The following is a 17659-nucleotide window of genomic DNA, read 5'->3' as shown; positions in this document are numbered from 1 at the left end:
CGGAGGCGAGGGGCATGGAACAGTTCCTGGCCGTAGTGCAACCCTGGAGAAACAGTACTGTTTGAAAAATCTTGACCGCATTTTCCTCCCTTCCCCCACCCCGTCTCCCCGAATTCCAAGCGTCTCTCGCCTGGCCCGGCTTTCCCAGAGGCAGGAGCCATTCTTCCCCGGCGGAAGACCGCCCCGGCTGGACGGGGGAGAAAAGGGAGAGCAGAAGGAGCAGCTGAGCCAGAAGGAGGAGGAGGGCTCTGGGGCTGGCCCCGTGAGGGGCGGGGCTTGGCGGGGGCGGGGAACCTCGGGTCTGGGCGGTGCTGGGGCTTGTAGGAGTCTGCGCCGTCGCGCTGCTGCCTCCACCGCCGCCACTGCTGCTGCCACCGCTACCGCCGCCGCCACTGGCCGAGCGGTTTTTTTTTTTTTTTTTGGTTTGCCGGATCCGCCATATTGAAGAGGACGGGCATCCGCGGCTGCGGAAGCTAGTCTCCGCCGCCGCCGGAGCCGCAACCTCCCTGCACCCGGCCCATTCGGGCCTCTGCCGCGCGGAGCCCCTCCCCGTATCGCTCAGCTCACAGGCCTAGCGGGAGGCGGCTGCTTCTGCGCCCGGTGCTTCGCTGGGCGCCGGGTGCTAGGAGCAAGCCGCAGCAGAGCGAGCAGGCCCGGAGCGGGGACAGAGGCGGCGACCAGTGGAAGGTGAAGCCGCCACTGCGGGAGGAGGAGCAGGAGGAGGTGACGCAGGAGAAACGCACAGCCCGGAGCCCGTCTGCGCTCAGAAAGAGCCTCAGCCCGAGGCGAGAAGGGGGAAGAGGGCCGCCGCCGGCTGAGGAGGGGGGGGGGTAGGAGGCGGCCGCGGCCACCTCTGCTGCAAGGCGGGCGCGGCGAGCAGCGAATTTCGGTGCCTCTGTGCAGCTCCCCGGTCCCTACGCCTACGATCTCTCGACACACTTTGTCGCCCGTCACCCTTGGGCCTGGGATGCACCCAGGGTCGGCCTTGTCCCGGGACTGAGCCTTGGTTGTCGCCTCCGCGTGTCTTGCTTCTTAAGAGAAGACGCCTGTGTCGTGCGGTGAGTAGCCAGCAGCGCCAGGACGACGCGCTTTTCCGGGGCCAACAGCTGGATCGAGGGGAGGGGAGGGGAGGAGGGCGAGGGGGTGTGCGTGTGCGCGGTTCCTCTCGCCGCGGCCGGAGGCCGGGCCGGGGGCTTCCCGGCTCTCGGCCCTGGGCCTCGGGCGGGGCGGGCGCGCGCGGCGCGGGTGGGGGCGCGGGGCTCTGTTCCACGCCGAGCCGGCGTCCCGGGAGCGTGTCTGTGTGTTTTGGACTGTAAGGGAAAATGGCTGACGGCTCCGTCCCTCCCCCTCCTCCCCTTCCCGTCCTGTCTGGGGCCGAGTCGGAGGATGGAGTCTCCGGGCGCGGCGTGCAACCCCCGCATTCGCAGCCCACGGCCGGGTCGGCGCCGGGGGCTCGTCGCCCCCTGACCTCGGGGCTTGCAGCCCGGCCCTCGGCGGGCTCGCAGTCGTTCTCCTTCCCGGTCTCGTTCCACTTGACACCAAACGCCATTACTGAGGTGGAGTGATTTGGAGCCGTAGAGCTAGGCCTCGGCTACGCCTGGCTATCGGGCCCGCCGACTTGTCCACCTCTCCCCCACCCTCCCGCGATAACCCGCAGCTTCTCCTGGGCCTTGGGGTCTGGGAGCCGGAGCCGGGTTATCGGCCTCCTCCATCTCCCTCGCCCCCCTTCATTTACGGAGGGCCAAAGCTGCGGAAGATGTTTTGATGCAGAAGTCGCTTCCCAGCGAGCTTGGACCCACCACCTTTATATTTTTAACGGTTTGTGCAAAAAAAAAAGTACTAGCATGTGTAAGTTGGATAATGATAAAACCTTCGGATTCTTGTGACGTGAGGCTTCGGATGTGAGAAATGGTATATTTTTCATTCATTGTGAAATATTCAAGAGTTATGGAACAGGTGTATACGTGTTTTGCAGTATTTGTATGGACTTCTGGGGCGACTGGAACTTACCCGGGGATTTTTAAACTCTTCAACAGAATCTGCTTAAATTAAACTTGTTATTATTTGGAAGTTCCATACTTAAAATGTTAATTGGGTTTTCCGTCGTGCAGTTTACAGGTGTGTTTAATTTCTCCAGATTGTCTTTGAATGTAACTGAGCGCGTTCTTGGTTAAATAGTCACGCTTCATTTCGAGGAGAGGGAAAGACTTGCAGCGTTCTCTGACCTGGAAACCCTCGAGTCCCCCTGAATCTGCATAACATTGGTAAACCGTAACTTTTGAGGAAGAATTCGGGAGTCTTTGATTAAAAGAAACTTTTCAGCAGTTACTTAACCTCTTTTGGAGCGCATTATCCATTCTTAGTGATTATATGGTAAGGACTCCTTAACCGTGACTCGCTTGGCTTTGTTAATCCGTACACTTGAACTTAAAAATAGAGACTACAAACTCTTCTTTAGATCTTACTGGTGTACTGATTCGGTGGGCTGCCATTTTGGTTTTAGCAAATGCCTTCATAGTTCTGAAAGATTTATGCATTAAATGTACAAAGATGTCAACATTCTCAATTTGATAACCCATGTGCTTTGTCATACTTGTAACAGCGCTTGGATTAGAGTGAGAAAGAAACATTTGGAATTAATACACCAAGGGCGGACTCATAATGTTTCTGATTGCCTATTATGTTTTGTTTTCTCTCATTTAAAAATGATCCTTTTGAACTATACGTGTTTTTTTTTTTCCTCTACCCTGTTCCCTCTATTTTTTGCAAGAACACAGTTTGTAACTCTTAACTTGTTATCTTAATGTTCTCTTGCCGTTTCTTTTGTTTGCTGACCTTGGTAGTTTCTGAGAGAGAAAATTTTTGGAGGGATTAAATAACAGCAAAAACCGTACAAGAATCTATGAATCTAGAATCTGATAATCTAAATTCTTTAGAAAGTAGCTTTGAAGGGCAGATGTTACCTTTCATCAAATTACTGGAATCCCTTGGTGTTACATAGTTTTCTTGTTTTATCAATGAAAATGCTTCAGGAGGATTTACTTTGAATCTTTTTTTTTTACCCAGGCTTTTGAAATAAATTTTCTGACCTCTCAAGAAGACGAGATATTTTATGAGTACCTCCTTAAAGATAATTCTTCTGATATGATGTTAATAATGCTGCTTCGTTTTTGAAAATGGATTTTTCTCATGAATTTCCTGGTCCTCAAGTTCTTGATTAGTTGGGCACAGCAAGCATTCTTTCTTTTAGCTCATTGTTTCATAAGCTTATTGTTTGTTTCATAAGAATTTTAAAAGTAACAATTTTTGTACTTTCAGAATTTTTATATCAGGTTAAAAAAATTGTTTTAAAGATTAGTTCTCTTATAAATGTTTTGGACAATTACAAAGGAGTAGGGGAATTTTATTCTGTGGTTGTGGAGCTAGTTGGTGTTTTTGTTTTTGTTTTTTTTAATTTTAAACAGTGTAATGCTTTTATGATAGCCTGCATTATATTTTTCTTAGTGGTGGTATGTTTTCTGAATCCTGAAATATTTTCCCCCAAAATTTGGAAAATGGGGTTTTAGTTTCTATGTAGTTCTTTGAGGAGCTGTATCTTTGAAAGGTATTGTATTTATTGCTAAATTCTCTTCTAATTTTAACATGGAATCTAACAATGTTTAACAAAGGTTTAATGCGTTGGACCTCAACCCTGACTGTACATTAGAATCACTTAGGTAAGTTTACTGTTTTTAAAAAGAAAGCAAAAACTAATGCCTGGGTCCCGCTCCCAAAGACTTATTAATCGGTCTGATATGGGCCCTGGGCAGAGGTGTCTTTTAAAAGGATTGTGGGTGATTGTCACGCTGTCAGGGTTGAAAAACCACTGTTATTGCTGGTAGCATGTTCCTATTGAACTTTCTAGTGGATAAATAAGATAGTTTTTTCTTCCTTAACTGTTTCCTGTTATCACAACAATTGTCATTTGTTGAATTATGTGCCAGCGCTATGTTAAACACTTGGTTTGACACCATATGTGGATCTTAAATATTATTTGCATTAAACAAAGGACTAAGGTCTGTCCGGTTCAAGTAGTGGTGCTTCGACTACTCTGCCTTGTTAGTAAAATGACACCAATTATTTTTTTTTTTAATGGGACTTTTGTTTCCTGTACCAGAGAGGCTTTAGATTAAAATTTTAATAAAAATATAATGGTCTGCAATTTGGGAAATATCTTGATTGACTAAGGGAAATGCTAAAACTCTGCTGCAAATAGGTTCTTCCTTCCCCTTCCATATGTTTCCCAACACGTTCAGGTTGATAGTTTAGTTGGTGGATCTGTTTATGACTAAAATAACGTAAGGCAACTTAAGATTCCTAAAAGATGCAACATCAGACATTTCTCTCTCAGCAATTTATTTAAATCATCCCATAAGTGAACGTTTAGTATCATGTGAATTTCTGTTATCTCAATTTGAGAACTCTTGAGTTTTATTTAGCTTAGTTTAAAATCAGTGTAATTTTCACAAAAATTTCAAAATGAAAGGTTTTATTTTGTTTTTTTTGCAGTATTGGTTGATAATTTTATGGGATGAATGAAATAGCAATTACACCTTTATTTGGTGTTTCTGTTAATTCCCTTGGTCCATTGTGCTAAATTCTATATGAGAAGGCTGCTAATACAGAGTCTGTGAGCATCCTTAAGGTGTCACATGATTTGTCACAGATCTGTTATATTAATGATCACTGTTTTCCTATTTTCTATGCTGTAGGGTCCATCATAAGGAAAAAAGATATCAGGAAAGGTCTGATATTGGAGTTTGAATTTATCGTTCAGTTATTACTATTGCATATAATGATCAATGTAATATGTTTTTAAGGAATATGGTGTGAAAAGGCATACTGTTAAGATGAGATGTGTTACATAAATTTTTTTCTTAAAATGTGCCTATGCTAGTCTTTTGGGCCTCAGCACACGCACACTCTCTCTATATGCATTTCATAGCTAGTGGGTTTCCAGTTCTACAGTCACTGTCTTAACAGTTTTCTAGTTGAGCTGTGTATTAGAATCACCTGTGCAGCTTTTTCAAACTGTATTTGCTTGGGTCTTACTCTCTAGAGATTATAATTGAGTAGATTTGAGGTAGCAAATGGCATTTAAAAACTAAGAATATGATTCTGATGAGCAGCTAGGTTATTTTTTGGCAATGTTTTTTAGAAAAAGGGAAGATGAGATTCTGAGTTAACACACATATTTATTCATTATCTCTTACTGAGCATCGTCTTAGAGTTTCAGCTTTAATACTAACAGTATTAATACCTGTTAAGGCATTAGTTTTCTTTTCATCAAATATTTATTTGGCATCTACCATGTGCCAGGCACTGTTCTAGAGATTACTGTTGTCTGGAAGCTTTTGTTATATGAAGTGAGGGCCATTGGACTAGCTGGTCTCTAAGGTCCTTCCTAGCTCTAATTTTGTTATTCCTTATTGTGCTTTATAGAAGGGGCCTTAATTAAGTTGTTATAAGAAATATGCTGGGGCTTCTCTGGTGGCTCAGCGGTAAAGAATTCGCCTGCAGTGCAGGAGACATGAGTTCGATCCCTGGGTCAGATCCCCTGGAGGCGGGCATGGTAAGCCACTCCATATTCTTGCATGGGAAATCCCGTGAACAGAGGAGCCTGGCAGGCTGCAGTCCATGGGTTCACATAAAGTCAGACACAACTGAAGCAACTGAGCATGCACGCATGCAAGAAATATGCTTAGTTATGGTTTAAGCCAGTGGAACTTGCCTTTTACCTTTTATCCTCTTTAAGTAAATTAAATAGAATTTCCCTATGAATGCCAGCCTTCTCCAGTGAGCCCAGATGTCAAGTACAGCAGACATGTATTCTTTTAGTATTGGTTTTAGAAATAGCCGTACTTAGGATGCTTTTAATTTTGGGCCAGTAACTACTACATAACTCTGGTGTCAACCGTTATTTTACCATTCCTTTTCTGTATTGATACTCTGTCAGTTACCTCTGCACTGCTTGTATGTTTTTTGTTTGTCTTACTTATTTTGTTCAGATGCTTTGATTAATTTTATTAGTTCAAATTCTTTTTAGGTTGGTGGCATCTATCTGATCAGATTCAAGATCCTAAGTCATTGACATATGCCTGGCACATAGACTTTCAATAATTATTTGTTGGACGTTTAGTTCATTTTCTTAATATGATTCCTCTATTTCTTTGCGGCCCCCCCCCCCCCTTTATTACTTGGAGTCACTTAACTTGACCAGATAATCCTTTTATGATGAGCAGTCCTGGAAGTCCTGGAACAATCTAGTCAAACTCCTTGTTTTTCAGGTGTGGCACATGGCTCAACAAACTAAGTAACTTCACTAAGATAGTGTGCATAGACTAGCTTCTATGTGAAGCTATTTCCATATCTAACAAGTCACGTTAATTACTGAATTCTTTGGATTCCGTGACCTTTGTAGTGATTCAAAATTCACACTTAAAATCTTTTCTTAATAATGGATAAAAAAGGTCAGAGATTCTGTCCTTTACCTTTGTGTATTACAGAACACATAGAGTAACATTATTTACCGGGACTTCCTTAGTGGTCCTGTGGTTAAAACTCTGCTTCCACTGCAGGGGGCATGGGTTCCGTCCCGTTGGGGAACTATAAGATCCCACATGGCTCACCTTGTGGCCAAGAACAAACAAACCCCCCAAAACAAAAAGAAACCTCTCCCCCAAATTGTAAACAATCACTTTGACTGCCTGAATGGCAACATTTGGGGGAATGTTTGACTCCTGATGTCTAGAATGGCCTGTACAAAATTGATGTATCATTGTATTATGGCCCCTTTCTGGTTATCTTTTCTGTAACTGATCAATCATGTACACTTTGAACACTTTAGACTAATTGGCCAACCGTTACCGAAGAATTGTTTTCCTTGGGACAGTTTTGAGCTGGTTGTCTTGGATCTGATCCTCTGCTACAGAGCCTATGAAGTGGGAAGAGAAGAAAACAGAAAGAAAAGGAGCAGGGGAAACCTCTTTTTCCTGTCAATTTATTAATGTCCATTTCATTCCTACTGACTGTGGTGATTATTAAGAATTGTTAGTTTAGGTAGTTGGTTTCCGCTCTGTTCTAGTCTTTTCTTTCAGCTAGCTACTTAGAACTTCTAAGTAAGTCTACCCTGTTTAACTTGGATAAGGAAATTATATGGTATTGGACCCATGTTCTGCCTAGGTAGTGTAGAAAGATTTGGCCTCTCCTTAATAACACTGCCTGAGTTCAGAGCGGGGATCAGCAAGCTGTTTCTTGTAAAGGGCCAGATTGTAAATATTATAGACGGTAGTCTTTGCATTCTAAGAGGCAAAATTAAAGCTATTAGGTAAATTTTTTGTTGATAAAATTTAAACTATAATGATAATTGAGTTCAATTAATTGTAATTCTGGTCTAATAAGAGGCATAGAATGGGGGGGAGGACTAACAATACAGTATTTTGCCTATTGGGAGTTTAAAGTTCGAATGCTCTGCCATCAAGTTGATTGTAATTATAATGACCCTGTGTGAAATCCATTCTAAAGTTTGTGGGCTGTACAAAAACAGGAGGCTAGATTTGATCTGTGATTGTAGTTTGGCAGCCCTGGTATGGAGCATTGGTTCTCAAACCTGGAGGGCTTGTTAAAACAGAATGCTGGGTCCAAGTATGGAATGGGGCCCGAGAACATGCATTCTCGAACAACTCCCAAGCATGGAACTAGTCTTGGAGAATTAACTGGTTTAGAGGTGAAATCGAGCATATCCTACTTTTCTTCGAGTTAATCGCTTTATCTAATCTTTTTGAATATTTTTAATTTTGTTTTACTTTGTACTTTAAATTCAATGATTACACGTTAAATGCCTGTTGCGTAATATACCAGGTAACAGATGCACAAGGTGAACAAAACAGAGTTGTCCCCATTATACATACTGGTTGGAGGGAGTTTAAAAATTAATTTCCACAAACCCTTTAGAACTGGAGTCTGGGGACAAAGAGCACCATTTTAAAAGCAGTACAGTGGTGTTTGATACTCATGTTAAAGGAAAGCTAAATTGGAAAGGTTCGTTATCAAAATATTCATTAATTTGATTTCTTAGGGGATAATATTCTGTTTAAATGAATTTTTCAGAACACCAAAACTTGCTTTTAAATACTTAAAACCAATTTATTATTTGATGGAAAGCTTTCTAAAGATGTTATATGCTTTTTTAAAATTTTCTAATTATGAAACGACTGTTATCTATTCTGTTAAAAAGTTTGGGTAGCATAAGAGAATGAAAGCAAGGAGCAAAACACACAGACTCCACCCCCTGATAATTCCGTCATGTGGAAGCAACCTTATTATTAGCTGTGTGTTTAAAGGTTCTCATCAGATGATCAGCTGACTAAGTCGTGTTTCCTCCTGTCCTCTGCCTCCACTTCTGCCTCAGGACTTCAGAGTGTGCTGTTTGTTCATCCTAGAAGACGCTGTTTTGGGTCCCTCCTCACTCTGCTGCTCCTTTTTTAGATATTGCTTTGGTAAATATTGCTCAAAAATCATGAAATTGATTTTAATATGATTTTCCAACTTTCCTGCTGTTTAAAACTTTTTTTTCCCCTGTCCTCTGTTCATCTGACTCCAGATTCTTGGTACACTTTGTGTGCGTCCCCACTTCTCTTGCCTTTTCTTCAATCCCTCTTTTAGGGGCCTTCTGTTCTTTGCTAGTGGGAGTAACATCAGGAGTATAATTTAACTATTTTTGACCTGTTTTATTTTATGTATTTCTTGCTTTTCTTCTTTGGTGGCTATTGAAGTTTAAGGATGGTTCACATATACACTAAAAAGGTGCCAGACTGTTTTGAATTAAGTTTTTTTTTTTTTTTTTTCTTAAGCTATCTCACTTTCTCAATGTTTATTTTCACTGTTGTCAGTCCTGGTTTCAATCTTATTCCCCCCCCACCCGACCTTTAAACTGTGCTGTGGAGTGGGAAAGGAGGTAAGAGTTAGTAGTCTAATTGTGTATATATGTATATGTATATAGAGTGTGGATTTCGTACAAGAACTTTGAGCTCTGCTTCCTGTTTCTGTACTTTTTACCATTGAAACATGTTAGTCTTTAACTGTGATGCATAAGATTTTTGTATACTCAGTACTTTAATACACTATGTATTAACCTCCCTTCTTTTTGTTCTTTTTTGGCGGGGGAGCTGCGCCGGGTCTTTGCTGTGGTACATGGACTCTTCCTAGTGGTACAAGGGCATCTCTGGTTGTGGTGCGTGGGCTTGGTTGCCCCGAGTTATGTGAAATCTTAATTAGCTGATCAGGGGTTGAACCCCCATCCCCTGCATTGGAAGATAGATTCTTAACCCCTGGACCACCAGGGAAGTAACCTCCCTTCTTTAAGTCAGACTTCTGTCCATTAGCCGAAATGAAGCAAATGTCTTTTGATTGCATGGTGGTAGTGCCTGTCTGAGAACAGTTCTATTTCGGCAGTTAATGCTATATTTGTACAGCACTGTCTTGTGTGTTAATTTGCAAGTTCAACTGTATTTTGTCCTTTTATAAAATGAGTAGGAAAACAAAAGTGCATCAGTTTGAGGGCTCAAACCTAATGTCTTTGAGGCAAGGAACTGATTGGGGACATGAATCTTTAACCTTACTGGATTAGGTTCTGCTCATTGGTTATGTTGGTTGACTTTGTTCAGTGGTGAGTGAAATAATTAGAACAAAATAGGAAATTAACTACGGCAAGTATGTAATAAAGCTTATATGTGAAAGGTGAAGTGTAATTAGGGATTTTATAATACTTTCCTTTACTCTGACTGAGAGTTGGAAAAACCCCTATAAACATGTGAATCTGTTGTTTGGCTTTGAAATATTTGACTTCTGTCACATTTTCGGGAATGCATTATGTATGAAAGGGTACTGACTATATACAGCGTTTGCCCAGACTCTCTTGGAAATGACTACAGAAAGTCTCATTTTCTTATATTTAACCTGCCTACGTATATATGTTTACTGTGTTCTCTGTACGTAGATATCAATCAGTTACCAAAAATATTTTTGTTGTTGTTGTTGAATATAATTGACATACAGTATTAGTATTAAGTGTACAATATAGTTATCCAAAAATCTTGAGAATTTTTAACTTGAAGTATGCTGAACTGGGCTGAGAGAGACTGTGAGTCTGGGCTGAGGTTTGGAGAAGCCCAGTGGAGTCTCTGTCTCATAATGAATGTCATTATCAGAGCTCCCTGTCAGCTATCTTGAATTGCTTCTACTGGAAAATCCCATGGACAGAGGAGCTTGGCAGGATCGCAGAGAGTCAGACACAACTGAACACACACGCACAGTACACGAGGATTACCTTAGTGCATCGTGGGAAGAAGAATCACGTCAGTGAAAGGAGACTAATGGAAAGATTCTTTGGCTTCTGTTCATCTCTCGTTGCTGTTTAGTCGCTCAGTCATGACCGACTCTTTGCAGCCCTAGAGACTGTAGCCCGCCAGGCTCCTCTGTCCATGGGATTCTCCAGGCAAGAATACTGGAGTGGGTTACCATTTCCTACTCCAGGGGAGCTTCCCAATCTAGGGATCTTCTCTTGTGTCATTGGCAGGCAGATTCTTTACCACTGCGCCACCTGGGGAGCCCTCTGTTCATCTACACAGCCACAAAAATGAGGTTCTTCAAGTACCTCCATTTCTCTTCCTTCTCTCTTCCCAAATACAGCTCAAAACTCTTACCATGTCAGCTTTACCCAAATAGGTCATTTGGATGTAATTACCATCTACTTTTCCGAGGTTACTTCTTGTTCTCCCACCGAATCAAACTATCCATAGTTGATGTGGATGCGCTAGTCTTTGCTTTTTACCCATGGCTTTACTTTTGGAACTCTATCTCCCCTTTGTGGCTAGCCTGCCACCTAGCTCACAAGCCATCTTCATGAACTTTTTTCTGATTCTCTATAGTAGGAAGTGGTCTTTATTTTCTCCCTCGTAGCTCAGTCGGTAAAGAATTTGCCTGCAATGCAGGAGACCTGGATTCGATCCCTGGGTCGGGAAGATCTCCTGGAGAAGGAAATGGCAACCCACTCCAGTATTTTTGCCTGGAGAATCCCATGGACTGAGGAGCCTGGCGGGCTACAATTCATGGAGTCACAGAGAGTCAGACACAACTGAGTGACTGAGCATGCATGTACACACGCATGGTTTGGGGGGAGTGGAGTAAAGGAAGGAGGTACCTGAGACTTCACTTATATGAAGATGATGCTTTGGCTTCCATATCACTGAATGGAGTGCGTGATAAGTCGCTTCAGTTGTGTCTGACTCTGCTGCTCTATGGACTGTAGCCTGCCAGGCTCATCTGTCCGTGGAATTTTCCAGGCAGGAATACTGGAGTGGGTTGCCATTTCCTCCACCAGGGGGATCTTCCCAACCCAGGGATTGATCCCGTGTCTCTTATTTCTCCTGCATTGGGAGACAGGTTCTTTACCACTAGCGCCACCTGGAAAGCCTTTAAAAAACAGTACTTAGCTAAAAACCTTTATTATCTTCCCTTTAAACTCCTTCCCCCGACTCTCCACTGAGAGCTTCTTTCTGTTCAGATCTATTGAATGGTCATCAGGAGAAAGGAATCTGTGTTATAGAATGACTATTTCTCAATGTGGCTCTACTACTTAAACAGTGGATTCTCAAAGCACATGCCTCTCTGTATATGTATGTATATGTATTTTATATATACATATGTATAAAATATGTGTATATTTTATATATACACATATGCATGTGTATAAAATATGTATGTATTTTATATATACATATATATGTATGTATATATAAAAGCAACCCTTTCCCTCAACATGTAGGGGACTAGAATCTGGCTGGCATCCAGTTAAGTGTTAACTATAGGCTCTCCATGGTTTGTATAGGTGATATTTTACAGCTTTTTAAATAGATTGATACACAAAATGGATGAATAATGTCATTGTTTAAATAGTTGCAGTAACCCCACTGACTCCTATTTTGGAGAGTTTTTTGTTTTAAAAAAACTTTTCATATTTGAAATGAAAATGATGTAGTCAGTGAAAGTGTACTGGATTTGTAGTCAGAAGGGCTGTTGTAGTTCCAGTATCCCCCTCCATATGTTAAATCAATTAACTAACCTTCTGAGTCCTCACTACACTTATCTGTAAAACCAAGGTGTTAGATAAGAGATGACTTAAGGAACTTTATTTTTTAAGTTAGTAAATTTTATCTGTATGCCTAGAGATGTGGAAAAAACTGGAGTCTTAAAGAAGAGACATTTTCAAGTAAAGGAACATTGGAAAAGGTGTGTTTTTTTGTTTTTTTTTTTTTTAAGTTAATAGTCCTAAGCCCAAGTAGGGAGAGATAATGTAATTTGAATTTTTCCTCTCCCTTGTTTTTGGTTGTCCGTGTGTGTGTGTGGAGGGGTTTATTTTATTTAGTATCCTGTGGGTTAATTGTGCTTGCCCAACAGCTTGTACTGTAAATTTAGGGATTACAGACTTGCTGCTGCTAAGTCGCTTCAGTCGTGTCCGACTCTGTGCGACCCCATAGACAGCAGCCCACCAGGCTCCCCCGTCCCTGCGATTCTCCAGGCAAGAACACTGGAGTGGGTTGCCATTTCCTTCTCCAATGCATGAAAAGGAAAAGTGAAAGTGAAGTCGCTCAGTCGTGTCCGACTCTTAGTGACCCCATGGACTGCAGCCCACCAGGCTCCTCCATCCATGGGATTTTCCAGGCAAGAGTACTGGAGTGGGGTGCCATTGCCTTCTCTGCATCTGAAGTCCAGATTAAGCTTTAAGAAAGTATGCAGATGAATATAGTAGCAATGATTTTTGTCTGGCACAGATGGTTTCAGAGAAAATGTTGAAAACCTTGGTGTTTTTTTCATCACTTTAAGTAGCAAAAGAAGCTTATCGTTTTTATTGTTTATCAGTAGGCCAGTCATTCTTAAACTTACTGGTCTCAGGACCCATTTATAATTATTGAGGACCCCAAGGAGCTTTTATTTATGTGGGGTTCTGTCCATTGATACTTACTATATTAGAAACTAAAACAGAGACATTTAAAAACTTTTTTGTGTGTTTGAAAATCAAACTCATTGCATGTTAATATAAATAATACTTCTATGTAAAATAACTTCCAAAACAGAAGTTAAAAGTGACATTTTAAAAATGTTTTTGCAAAATTTCATATCTGACTTAATAAAAGAAAAAAGATGGAGTCTCTGTCCACTACTTTCTTCAATTTGTACATTATATAGACTGGAAGAACTCCACTGTATACTCCAGAGAGAACGACAGTGAAAATGGCAAATAATGTCATATTATTTGTGAAAACAATTTTGATCTGTTCAGTCTACTGAAAGGCTCTTAGTGGACCACACTTTGAAAACCAGTGCCTTAGACTCCCAAGGGAAGTTTGATATTATCTTTGGAGTGGCTTACCTGCTATATAGCTTTACTTTTTATTTTTGGGCCTTGTGGCGCAGCATCTGGGATCTTAGTTCCCTCACCAGGGATCAAACCTGTGTCCTCTGCATTGGCAGCACAGGGTCTTAACCATTGGACCGCCTGGGAAGTCCAGTCTGTGTCTTTTGATGGTCTCTGGTATACACCCAGAAGTGAAATTGCTGGCTTGTAGGGTATATGTGTGTTTAACTTTAGTAAATACTGCCAAACAGATTTCTCAAGTATTTGTACTAGTTTCGAACCCTACCATGAGTGTAGTTGCTGCTCTTCCTTAGCACTTAGTATTGTTGGTCCTTTAAGTTTGGCCATTTGGGTGGAGATTTAGGAATATCTAATTGTGGCTTCGGTATCTATTTGCCTGTGTTTAATGATGTTAGAACTTTTTCCATATGCTTATTGGTCTTTTAAACTCTATTTATTGGTCCATTTAACTCTTTCTTACCTATAAAATTGAAGTTTGGCCAGTAAATGACTTAAGTCTCTTGCAAGGGCTTCCCTGATGGCTCACTAGTAAAGTAGTCTGCCTGCTAATGCAGGTGACATGCCTTCGATCCCTGGCCTGGGAAGATCTCACATGCCACGGAGTAACTAAGCCCCGTGCACCACAACTATTGAGCTTGTGCTCTCGAGCCCAGGAGCCACAACTCCTGAAGTGCACACCCGCTAGAGCCCATACTCCACGACAAGAGAAGCCACAACAATGAGAAGCCCGTGCACCACAACTAGAGAAAGCCTCCGCAGCAATGAAGATACAGCACAGCCAAGGGTCTTGCTGCTCAAAGTCACTAGCTCAGTGAATTCCCTGAAATAAGAGATTCTTTAAGATACACTAGTAATTGATCTGGTAGTGACAAAGAGGATTAACATTCCTGTGATAATTTAAAAAATAATTGTGCATTTTATGGCTTTAGAATATGTCTGGAAATATGTTTGCACTTGAGAGACTGAATACTTCCAATTAAAATAAACTTTAGAAATAAACTGAGAAGACAAGAAATAACAAGTGTTAGGCTGTGGAGAAAAGGGAGCGTTTGTGCAGTGTTGGTGGGGTGTACATTGGTGCGGCCGCTGTGGAAAATGGTATGGAGGTTCCTCAGATTACAAATAGGAACTACAACATGATGCATCAGTTCTACTTCTGGTATTTTGCCTAAGAATATGGAAACACTAGCTTGAAAAGACGTATACACCCCCATGTTTATCGCAGCGTTATTTCCAATAGCCAAAATATGGAAGCAACTTAAGTGTCCATTGATAGATAAATGGATAAAGAAATTGTGGTATGTTTGTATATACTGCTGCTGCTGTTAAGTCGCCTCAGTCGTGTCCTACTCTGCGACCCCATAGACGGCAGCCACCACGCTCCCCCGTCCCTGGGATTCTCCAGGCAAGAACACTGGAGTGGGTTGCCATTTCCTTCTCCAATGCATGAAAGGGAAAAGTGAAAGTGAAGTCGCTCAGTCGTGTCCGACTCTTAGCGACCCCACGGACTTCAGCCCACCAGGCTCCTCTGGCCATGGGATTCTACTTGGCCATAAAGAAGAATGGAATTTTGTCATTTGTGACAACACAGATGGACTTTGTGGGCAACATGCTAAGTGAAATAAGTCAGAAAGGCAAAAAACTTATAATATATCTTGTATGTGGAATCTTAAACGAATTGAAGCTCACTGGTATTGGGAACAGATTGGTGACTACTAGAGGTAGGGAGTAGGATGGGAGAAATGGGCGAAGAGGGGGCAAAATGTAAAAAAAAAAAAATAGTATGTTATCATAAAAGATATAAACCAGGAAGCTTATTCCATTCTCAGTTTGTTCAGGACTGTCCAGGACTTTTATTTTTAGTGCATCCCAATAAATGCTCTAAGCTTGTGTGCGTGCACAGTTGCTTCAGTCGTGGCCGACTCTTTGCCACCCCATGGGCTGTAGCCTGCCAGGCTCCTCTGTCCGTGGGATTTCCCAGGCAACAATACTGGAGTGGGGTTGCCATACCCTTCTCCAGGGGATCTTCTGGACCCAGGGATCAAACCTGCATCTCCTGAGCCTCCTGCATTGCAGGTGGGTTCTTTACCACTGAGCCACCAGGGAAGCCCAGGTTGGCTATTGTTTTTGTGTGTGTGTGTGTGTGTGTGAAATTCAGTTATGAAATACATTTTAAAGAATTTGCTTGCTGTCTGTTCCTTTAGCGGGGAGGGAGCTAGACTAGTGAATTCCTTAAGGGCAGAAACTGTTTATTAGTCTATCTTTTCAGGGTCTGGCACAGAGTAATGACATTCAGTAATATCACCAAGATAAATTATCTTTTTCATAGATATTTTATTTCACCCTGCCTTTATTTAACCAGATTTCACCTATATAAACATACATTAAGGAATAGGCAAGGATAGAGATAACTCTTGCATACTCTTAAAACTACTGATTTGTTTTAATAAGAGTGCATGTTTTACCACCAGTGAACTTGTATAGGCCAAATTTTCTTTGTTATAAATTTGCATCTAGGGACTTCCCTGGAGGTCTGGTGGTTAAGGCTCTGTGCTTCCACTGCACGGGGCACAGATTTGATCCCTGGTCAGGGAAACTAAAATCCTGCATGCTGTGGCATGGCCAAAAAATACATCTGTATTACATCTGATGACAGGGGGAGAACCAGGGTTGTGGATGCTGCCCAGTTATGCATGCCATCAGCCTTAGTTGGTAATTGGTGCTGGTCTTCTGTGACTCTGAACTGCTGTCACATTGACTGCCTTAGGTTCCTCTGTCCCGCACACGTTTATTGGGTTGACCTGCTACTCATCCTTGGGCTTCCCTGGTGGCTCAGCAGTAAAGAGTCCGCCTGCCAGTTTCTGCCAGTACAGGAGATGAGGGTTCGATCACTGGATTGGTTAGATCCCCTGGAGGAGGAGATGGCAACCCACTCCAGTATTCTTGCCTGGAAAATTCCGTGGACAGAGAATCCTGGCGGGCTACAGTCCATGGGGTCACACAGAGTCGAACATGACTGAGCACACACACGTAGCACCTATATATGTGCATAAAATTTCTATATATTCTTACAGCAACTTGAAAACATAGCACTATTGTCCTCATTTTATATATAAGGAAACCAAGATACAGATGTGAAGGAACTTGTCCAGTTTGGACACCGAGTAAGTAACTGAGGCAGTTTGTCTTCATTCTATATTTTTAACCACTGCACTGTATAATGTCTGACTAAATGAGTTCCATTAGCATTCCCCTTGTTATTAATTTGGCCTTCTTTTGCCACAGCATGGAGGCATAAAATGTAGCTAAAGGGCCCTTAGCATGCAGCCTCTCATTTTAAAGATGAGGTTCCCTTGCTTTTAGCACTTCTGCTTCTTATTTCATTTGCGATCGGTCAAAAATATTGCTAACCTCTGGCCTCTCTTTTTTTTTTTTTAAGGTCTCAGTACACTAAGTGGGGGAGGGGCCATAATTGAATTAGAATGTTTTAAAGTTTTTAATGTTGTTTTCGTGTTCAGTGACTTTATATAAGTTCCTCTTTTGATTTGAATATTAGCCTTCATGGCATACTGCAGGATGTTATTTTGAACCTTTAGGATTAATTGTACACAGTCATGCAGACTTGAAAGGATAGCTTTTTTCTTCTATCTCTCAGCGGAGTCTACATGTATAAAACCATATTACAGAATAATGCAGTGTCCAACTAATGAATACATCAATAAAATGTGTACCATACAATGGAGTATTTTTCAACAGCAAAGAGAAATGATACGTGGTAAAACTTGGATGAGCCTGAAAACAGTCATGGTGAGTGAAGGAAGCCAGTCACAAGACTCCATGTTGTATGGCACCATTTATAAGAGGTATTCAGAACCGGCACATCTATAAAGACAAAAAATATCAATTAACTTGGGGCTAGGGGTGAAGCAGGAGGGAATGGGGGTGATTGCCACTAATAGTATGGGGTTTATTTTTGGGGTGATAAATATTCTAAAATTGATTTTGATGATAGCTGTACAACTCTGAATAAATACAGTTGAATTATATCTTAAGACTTATTTAAAATTTATTGTATATAACTTCAGACATAGTGAAGATAATCTCATTGACTACAAGGAATTTCAAATTCTTGGTTTTTCAGATTCTTTACATTTGTGATTTAGTCTTGTGAAGGTTCAGGCAAAA

At 41.7% G+C, this 17659-nt stretch overlaps 1 protein-coding gene across 4 annotated transcripts in view; it reads left to right on the top strand.

Annotated features, from left to right (window-relative positions):
- The first annotated feature begins 417 nt into the window (after positions 1–417).
- USP9X (ubiquitin specific peptidase 9 X-linked) overlaps positions 418–17659 on the top strand; it is a 114546-nt gene continuing 97304 nt past the window's right edge. For 3 of the 4 annotated variants that reach the window (XM_070366153.1, XM_070366150.1, XM_070366151.1), the window contains exon 1: positions 419–1058. The gene's annotated coding sequence lies outside the window, so the exon portion shown is untranslated. Of the gene's footprint in view, positions 1059–17659 lie in introns of all 4 variants that reach the window. The other variant, XM_070366149.1, reaches the window with a different exon arrangement.

The sequence above is a fragment of the Bos mutus genome, chromosome X (genome assembly GCF_027580195.1).
Source record: "Bos mutus isolate GX-2022 chromosome X, NWIPB_WYAK_1.1, whole genome shotgun sequence".
NCBI classification, from domain to species: Eukaryota; Metazoa; Chordata; class Mammalia; order Artiodactyla; family Bovidae; genus Bos; species Bos mutus.
The sequence above is the reverse complement of the archived record's forward strand: the minus strand, read 5'-3'. Positions and strand labels throughout refer to the sequence as shown.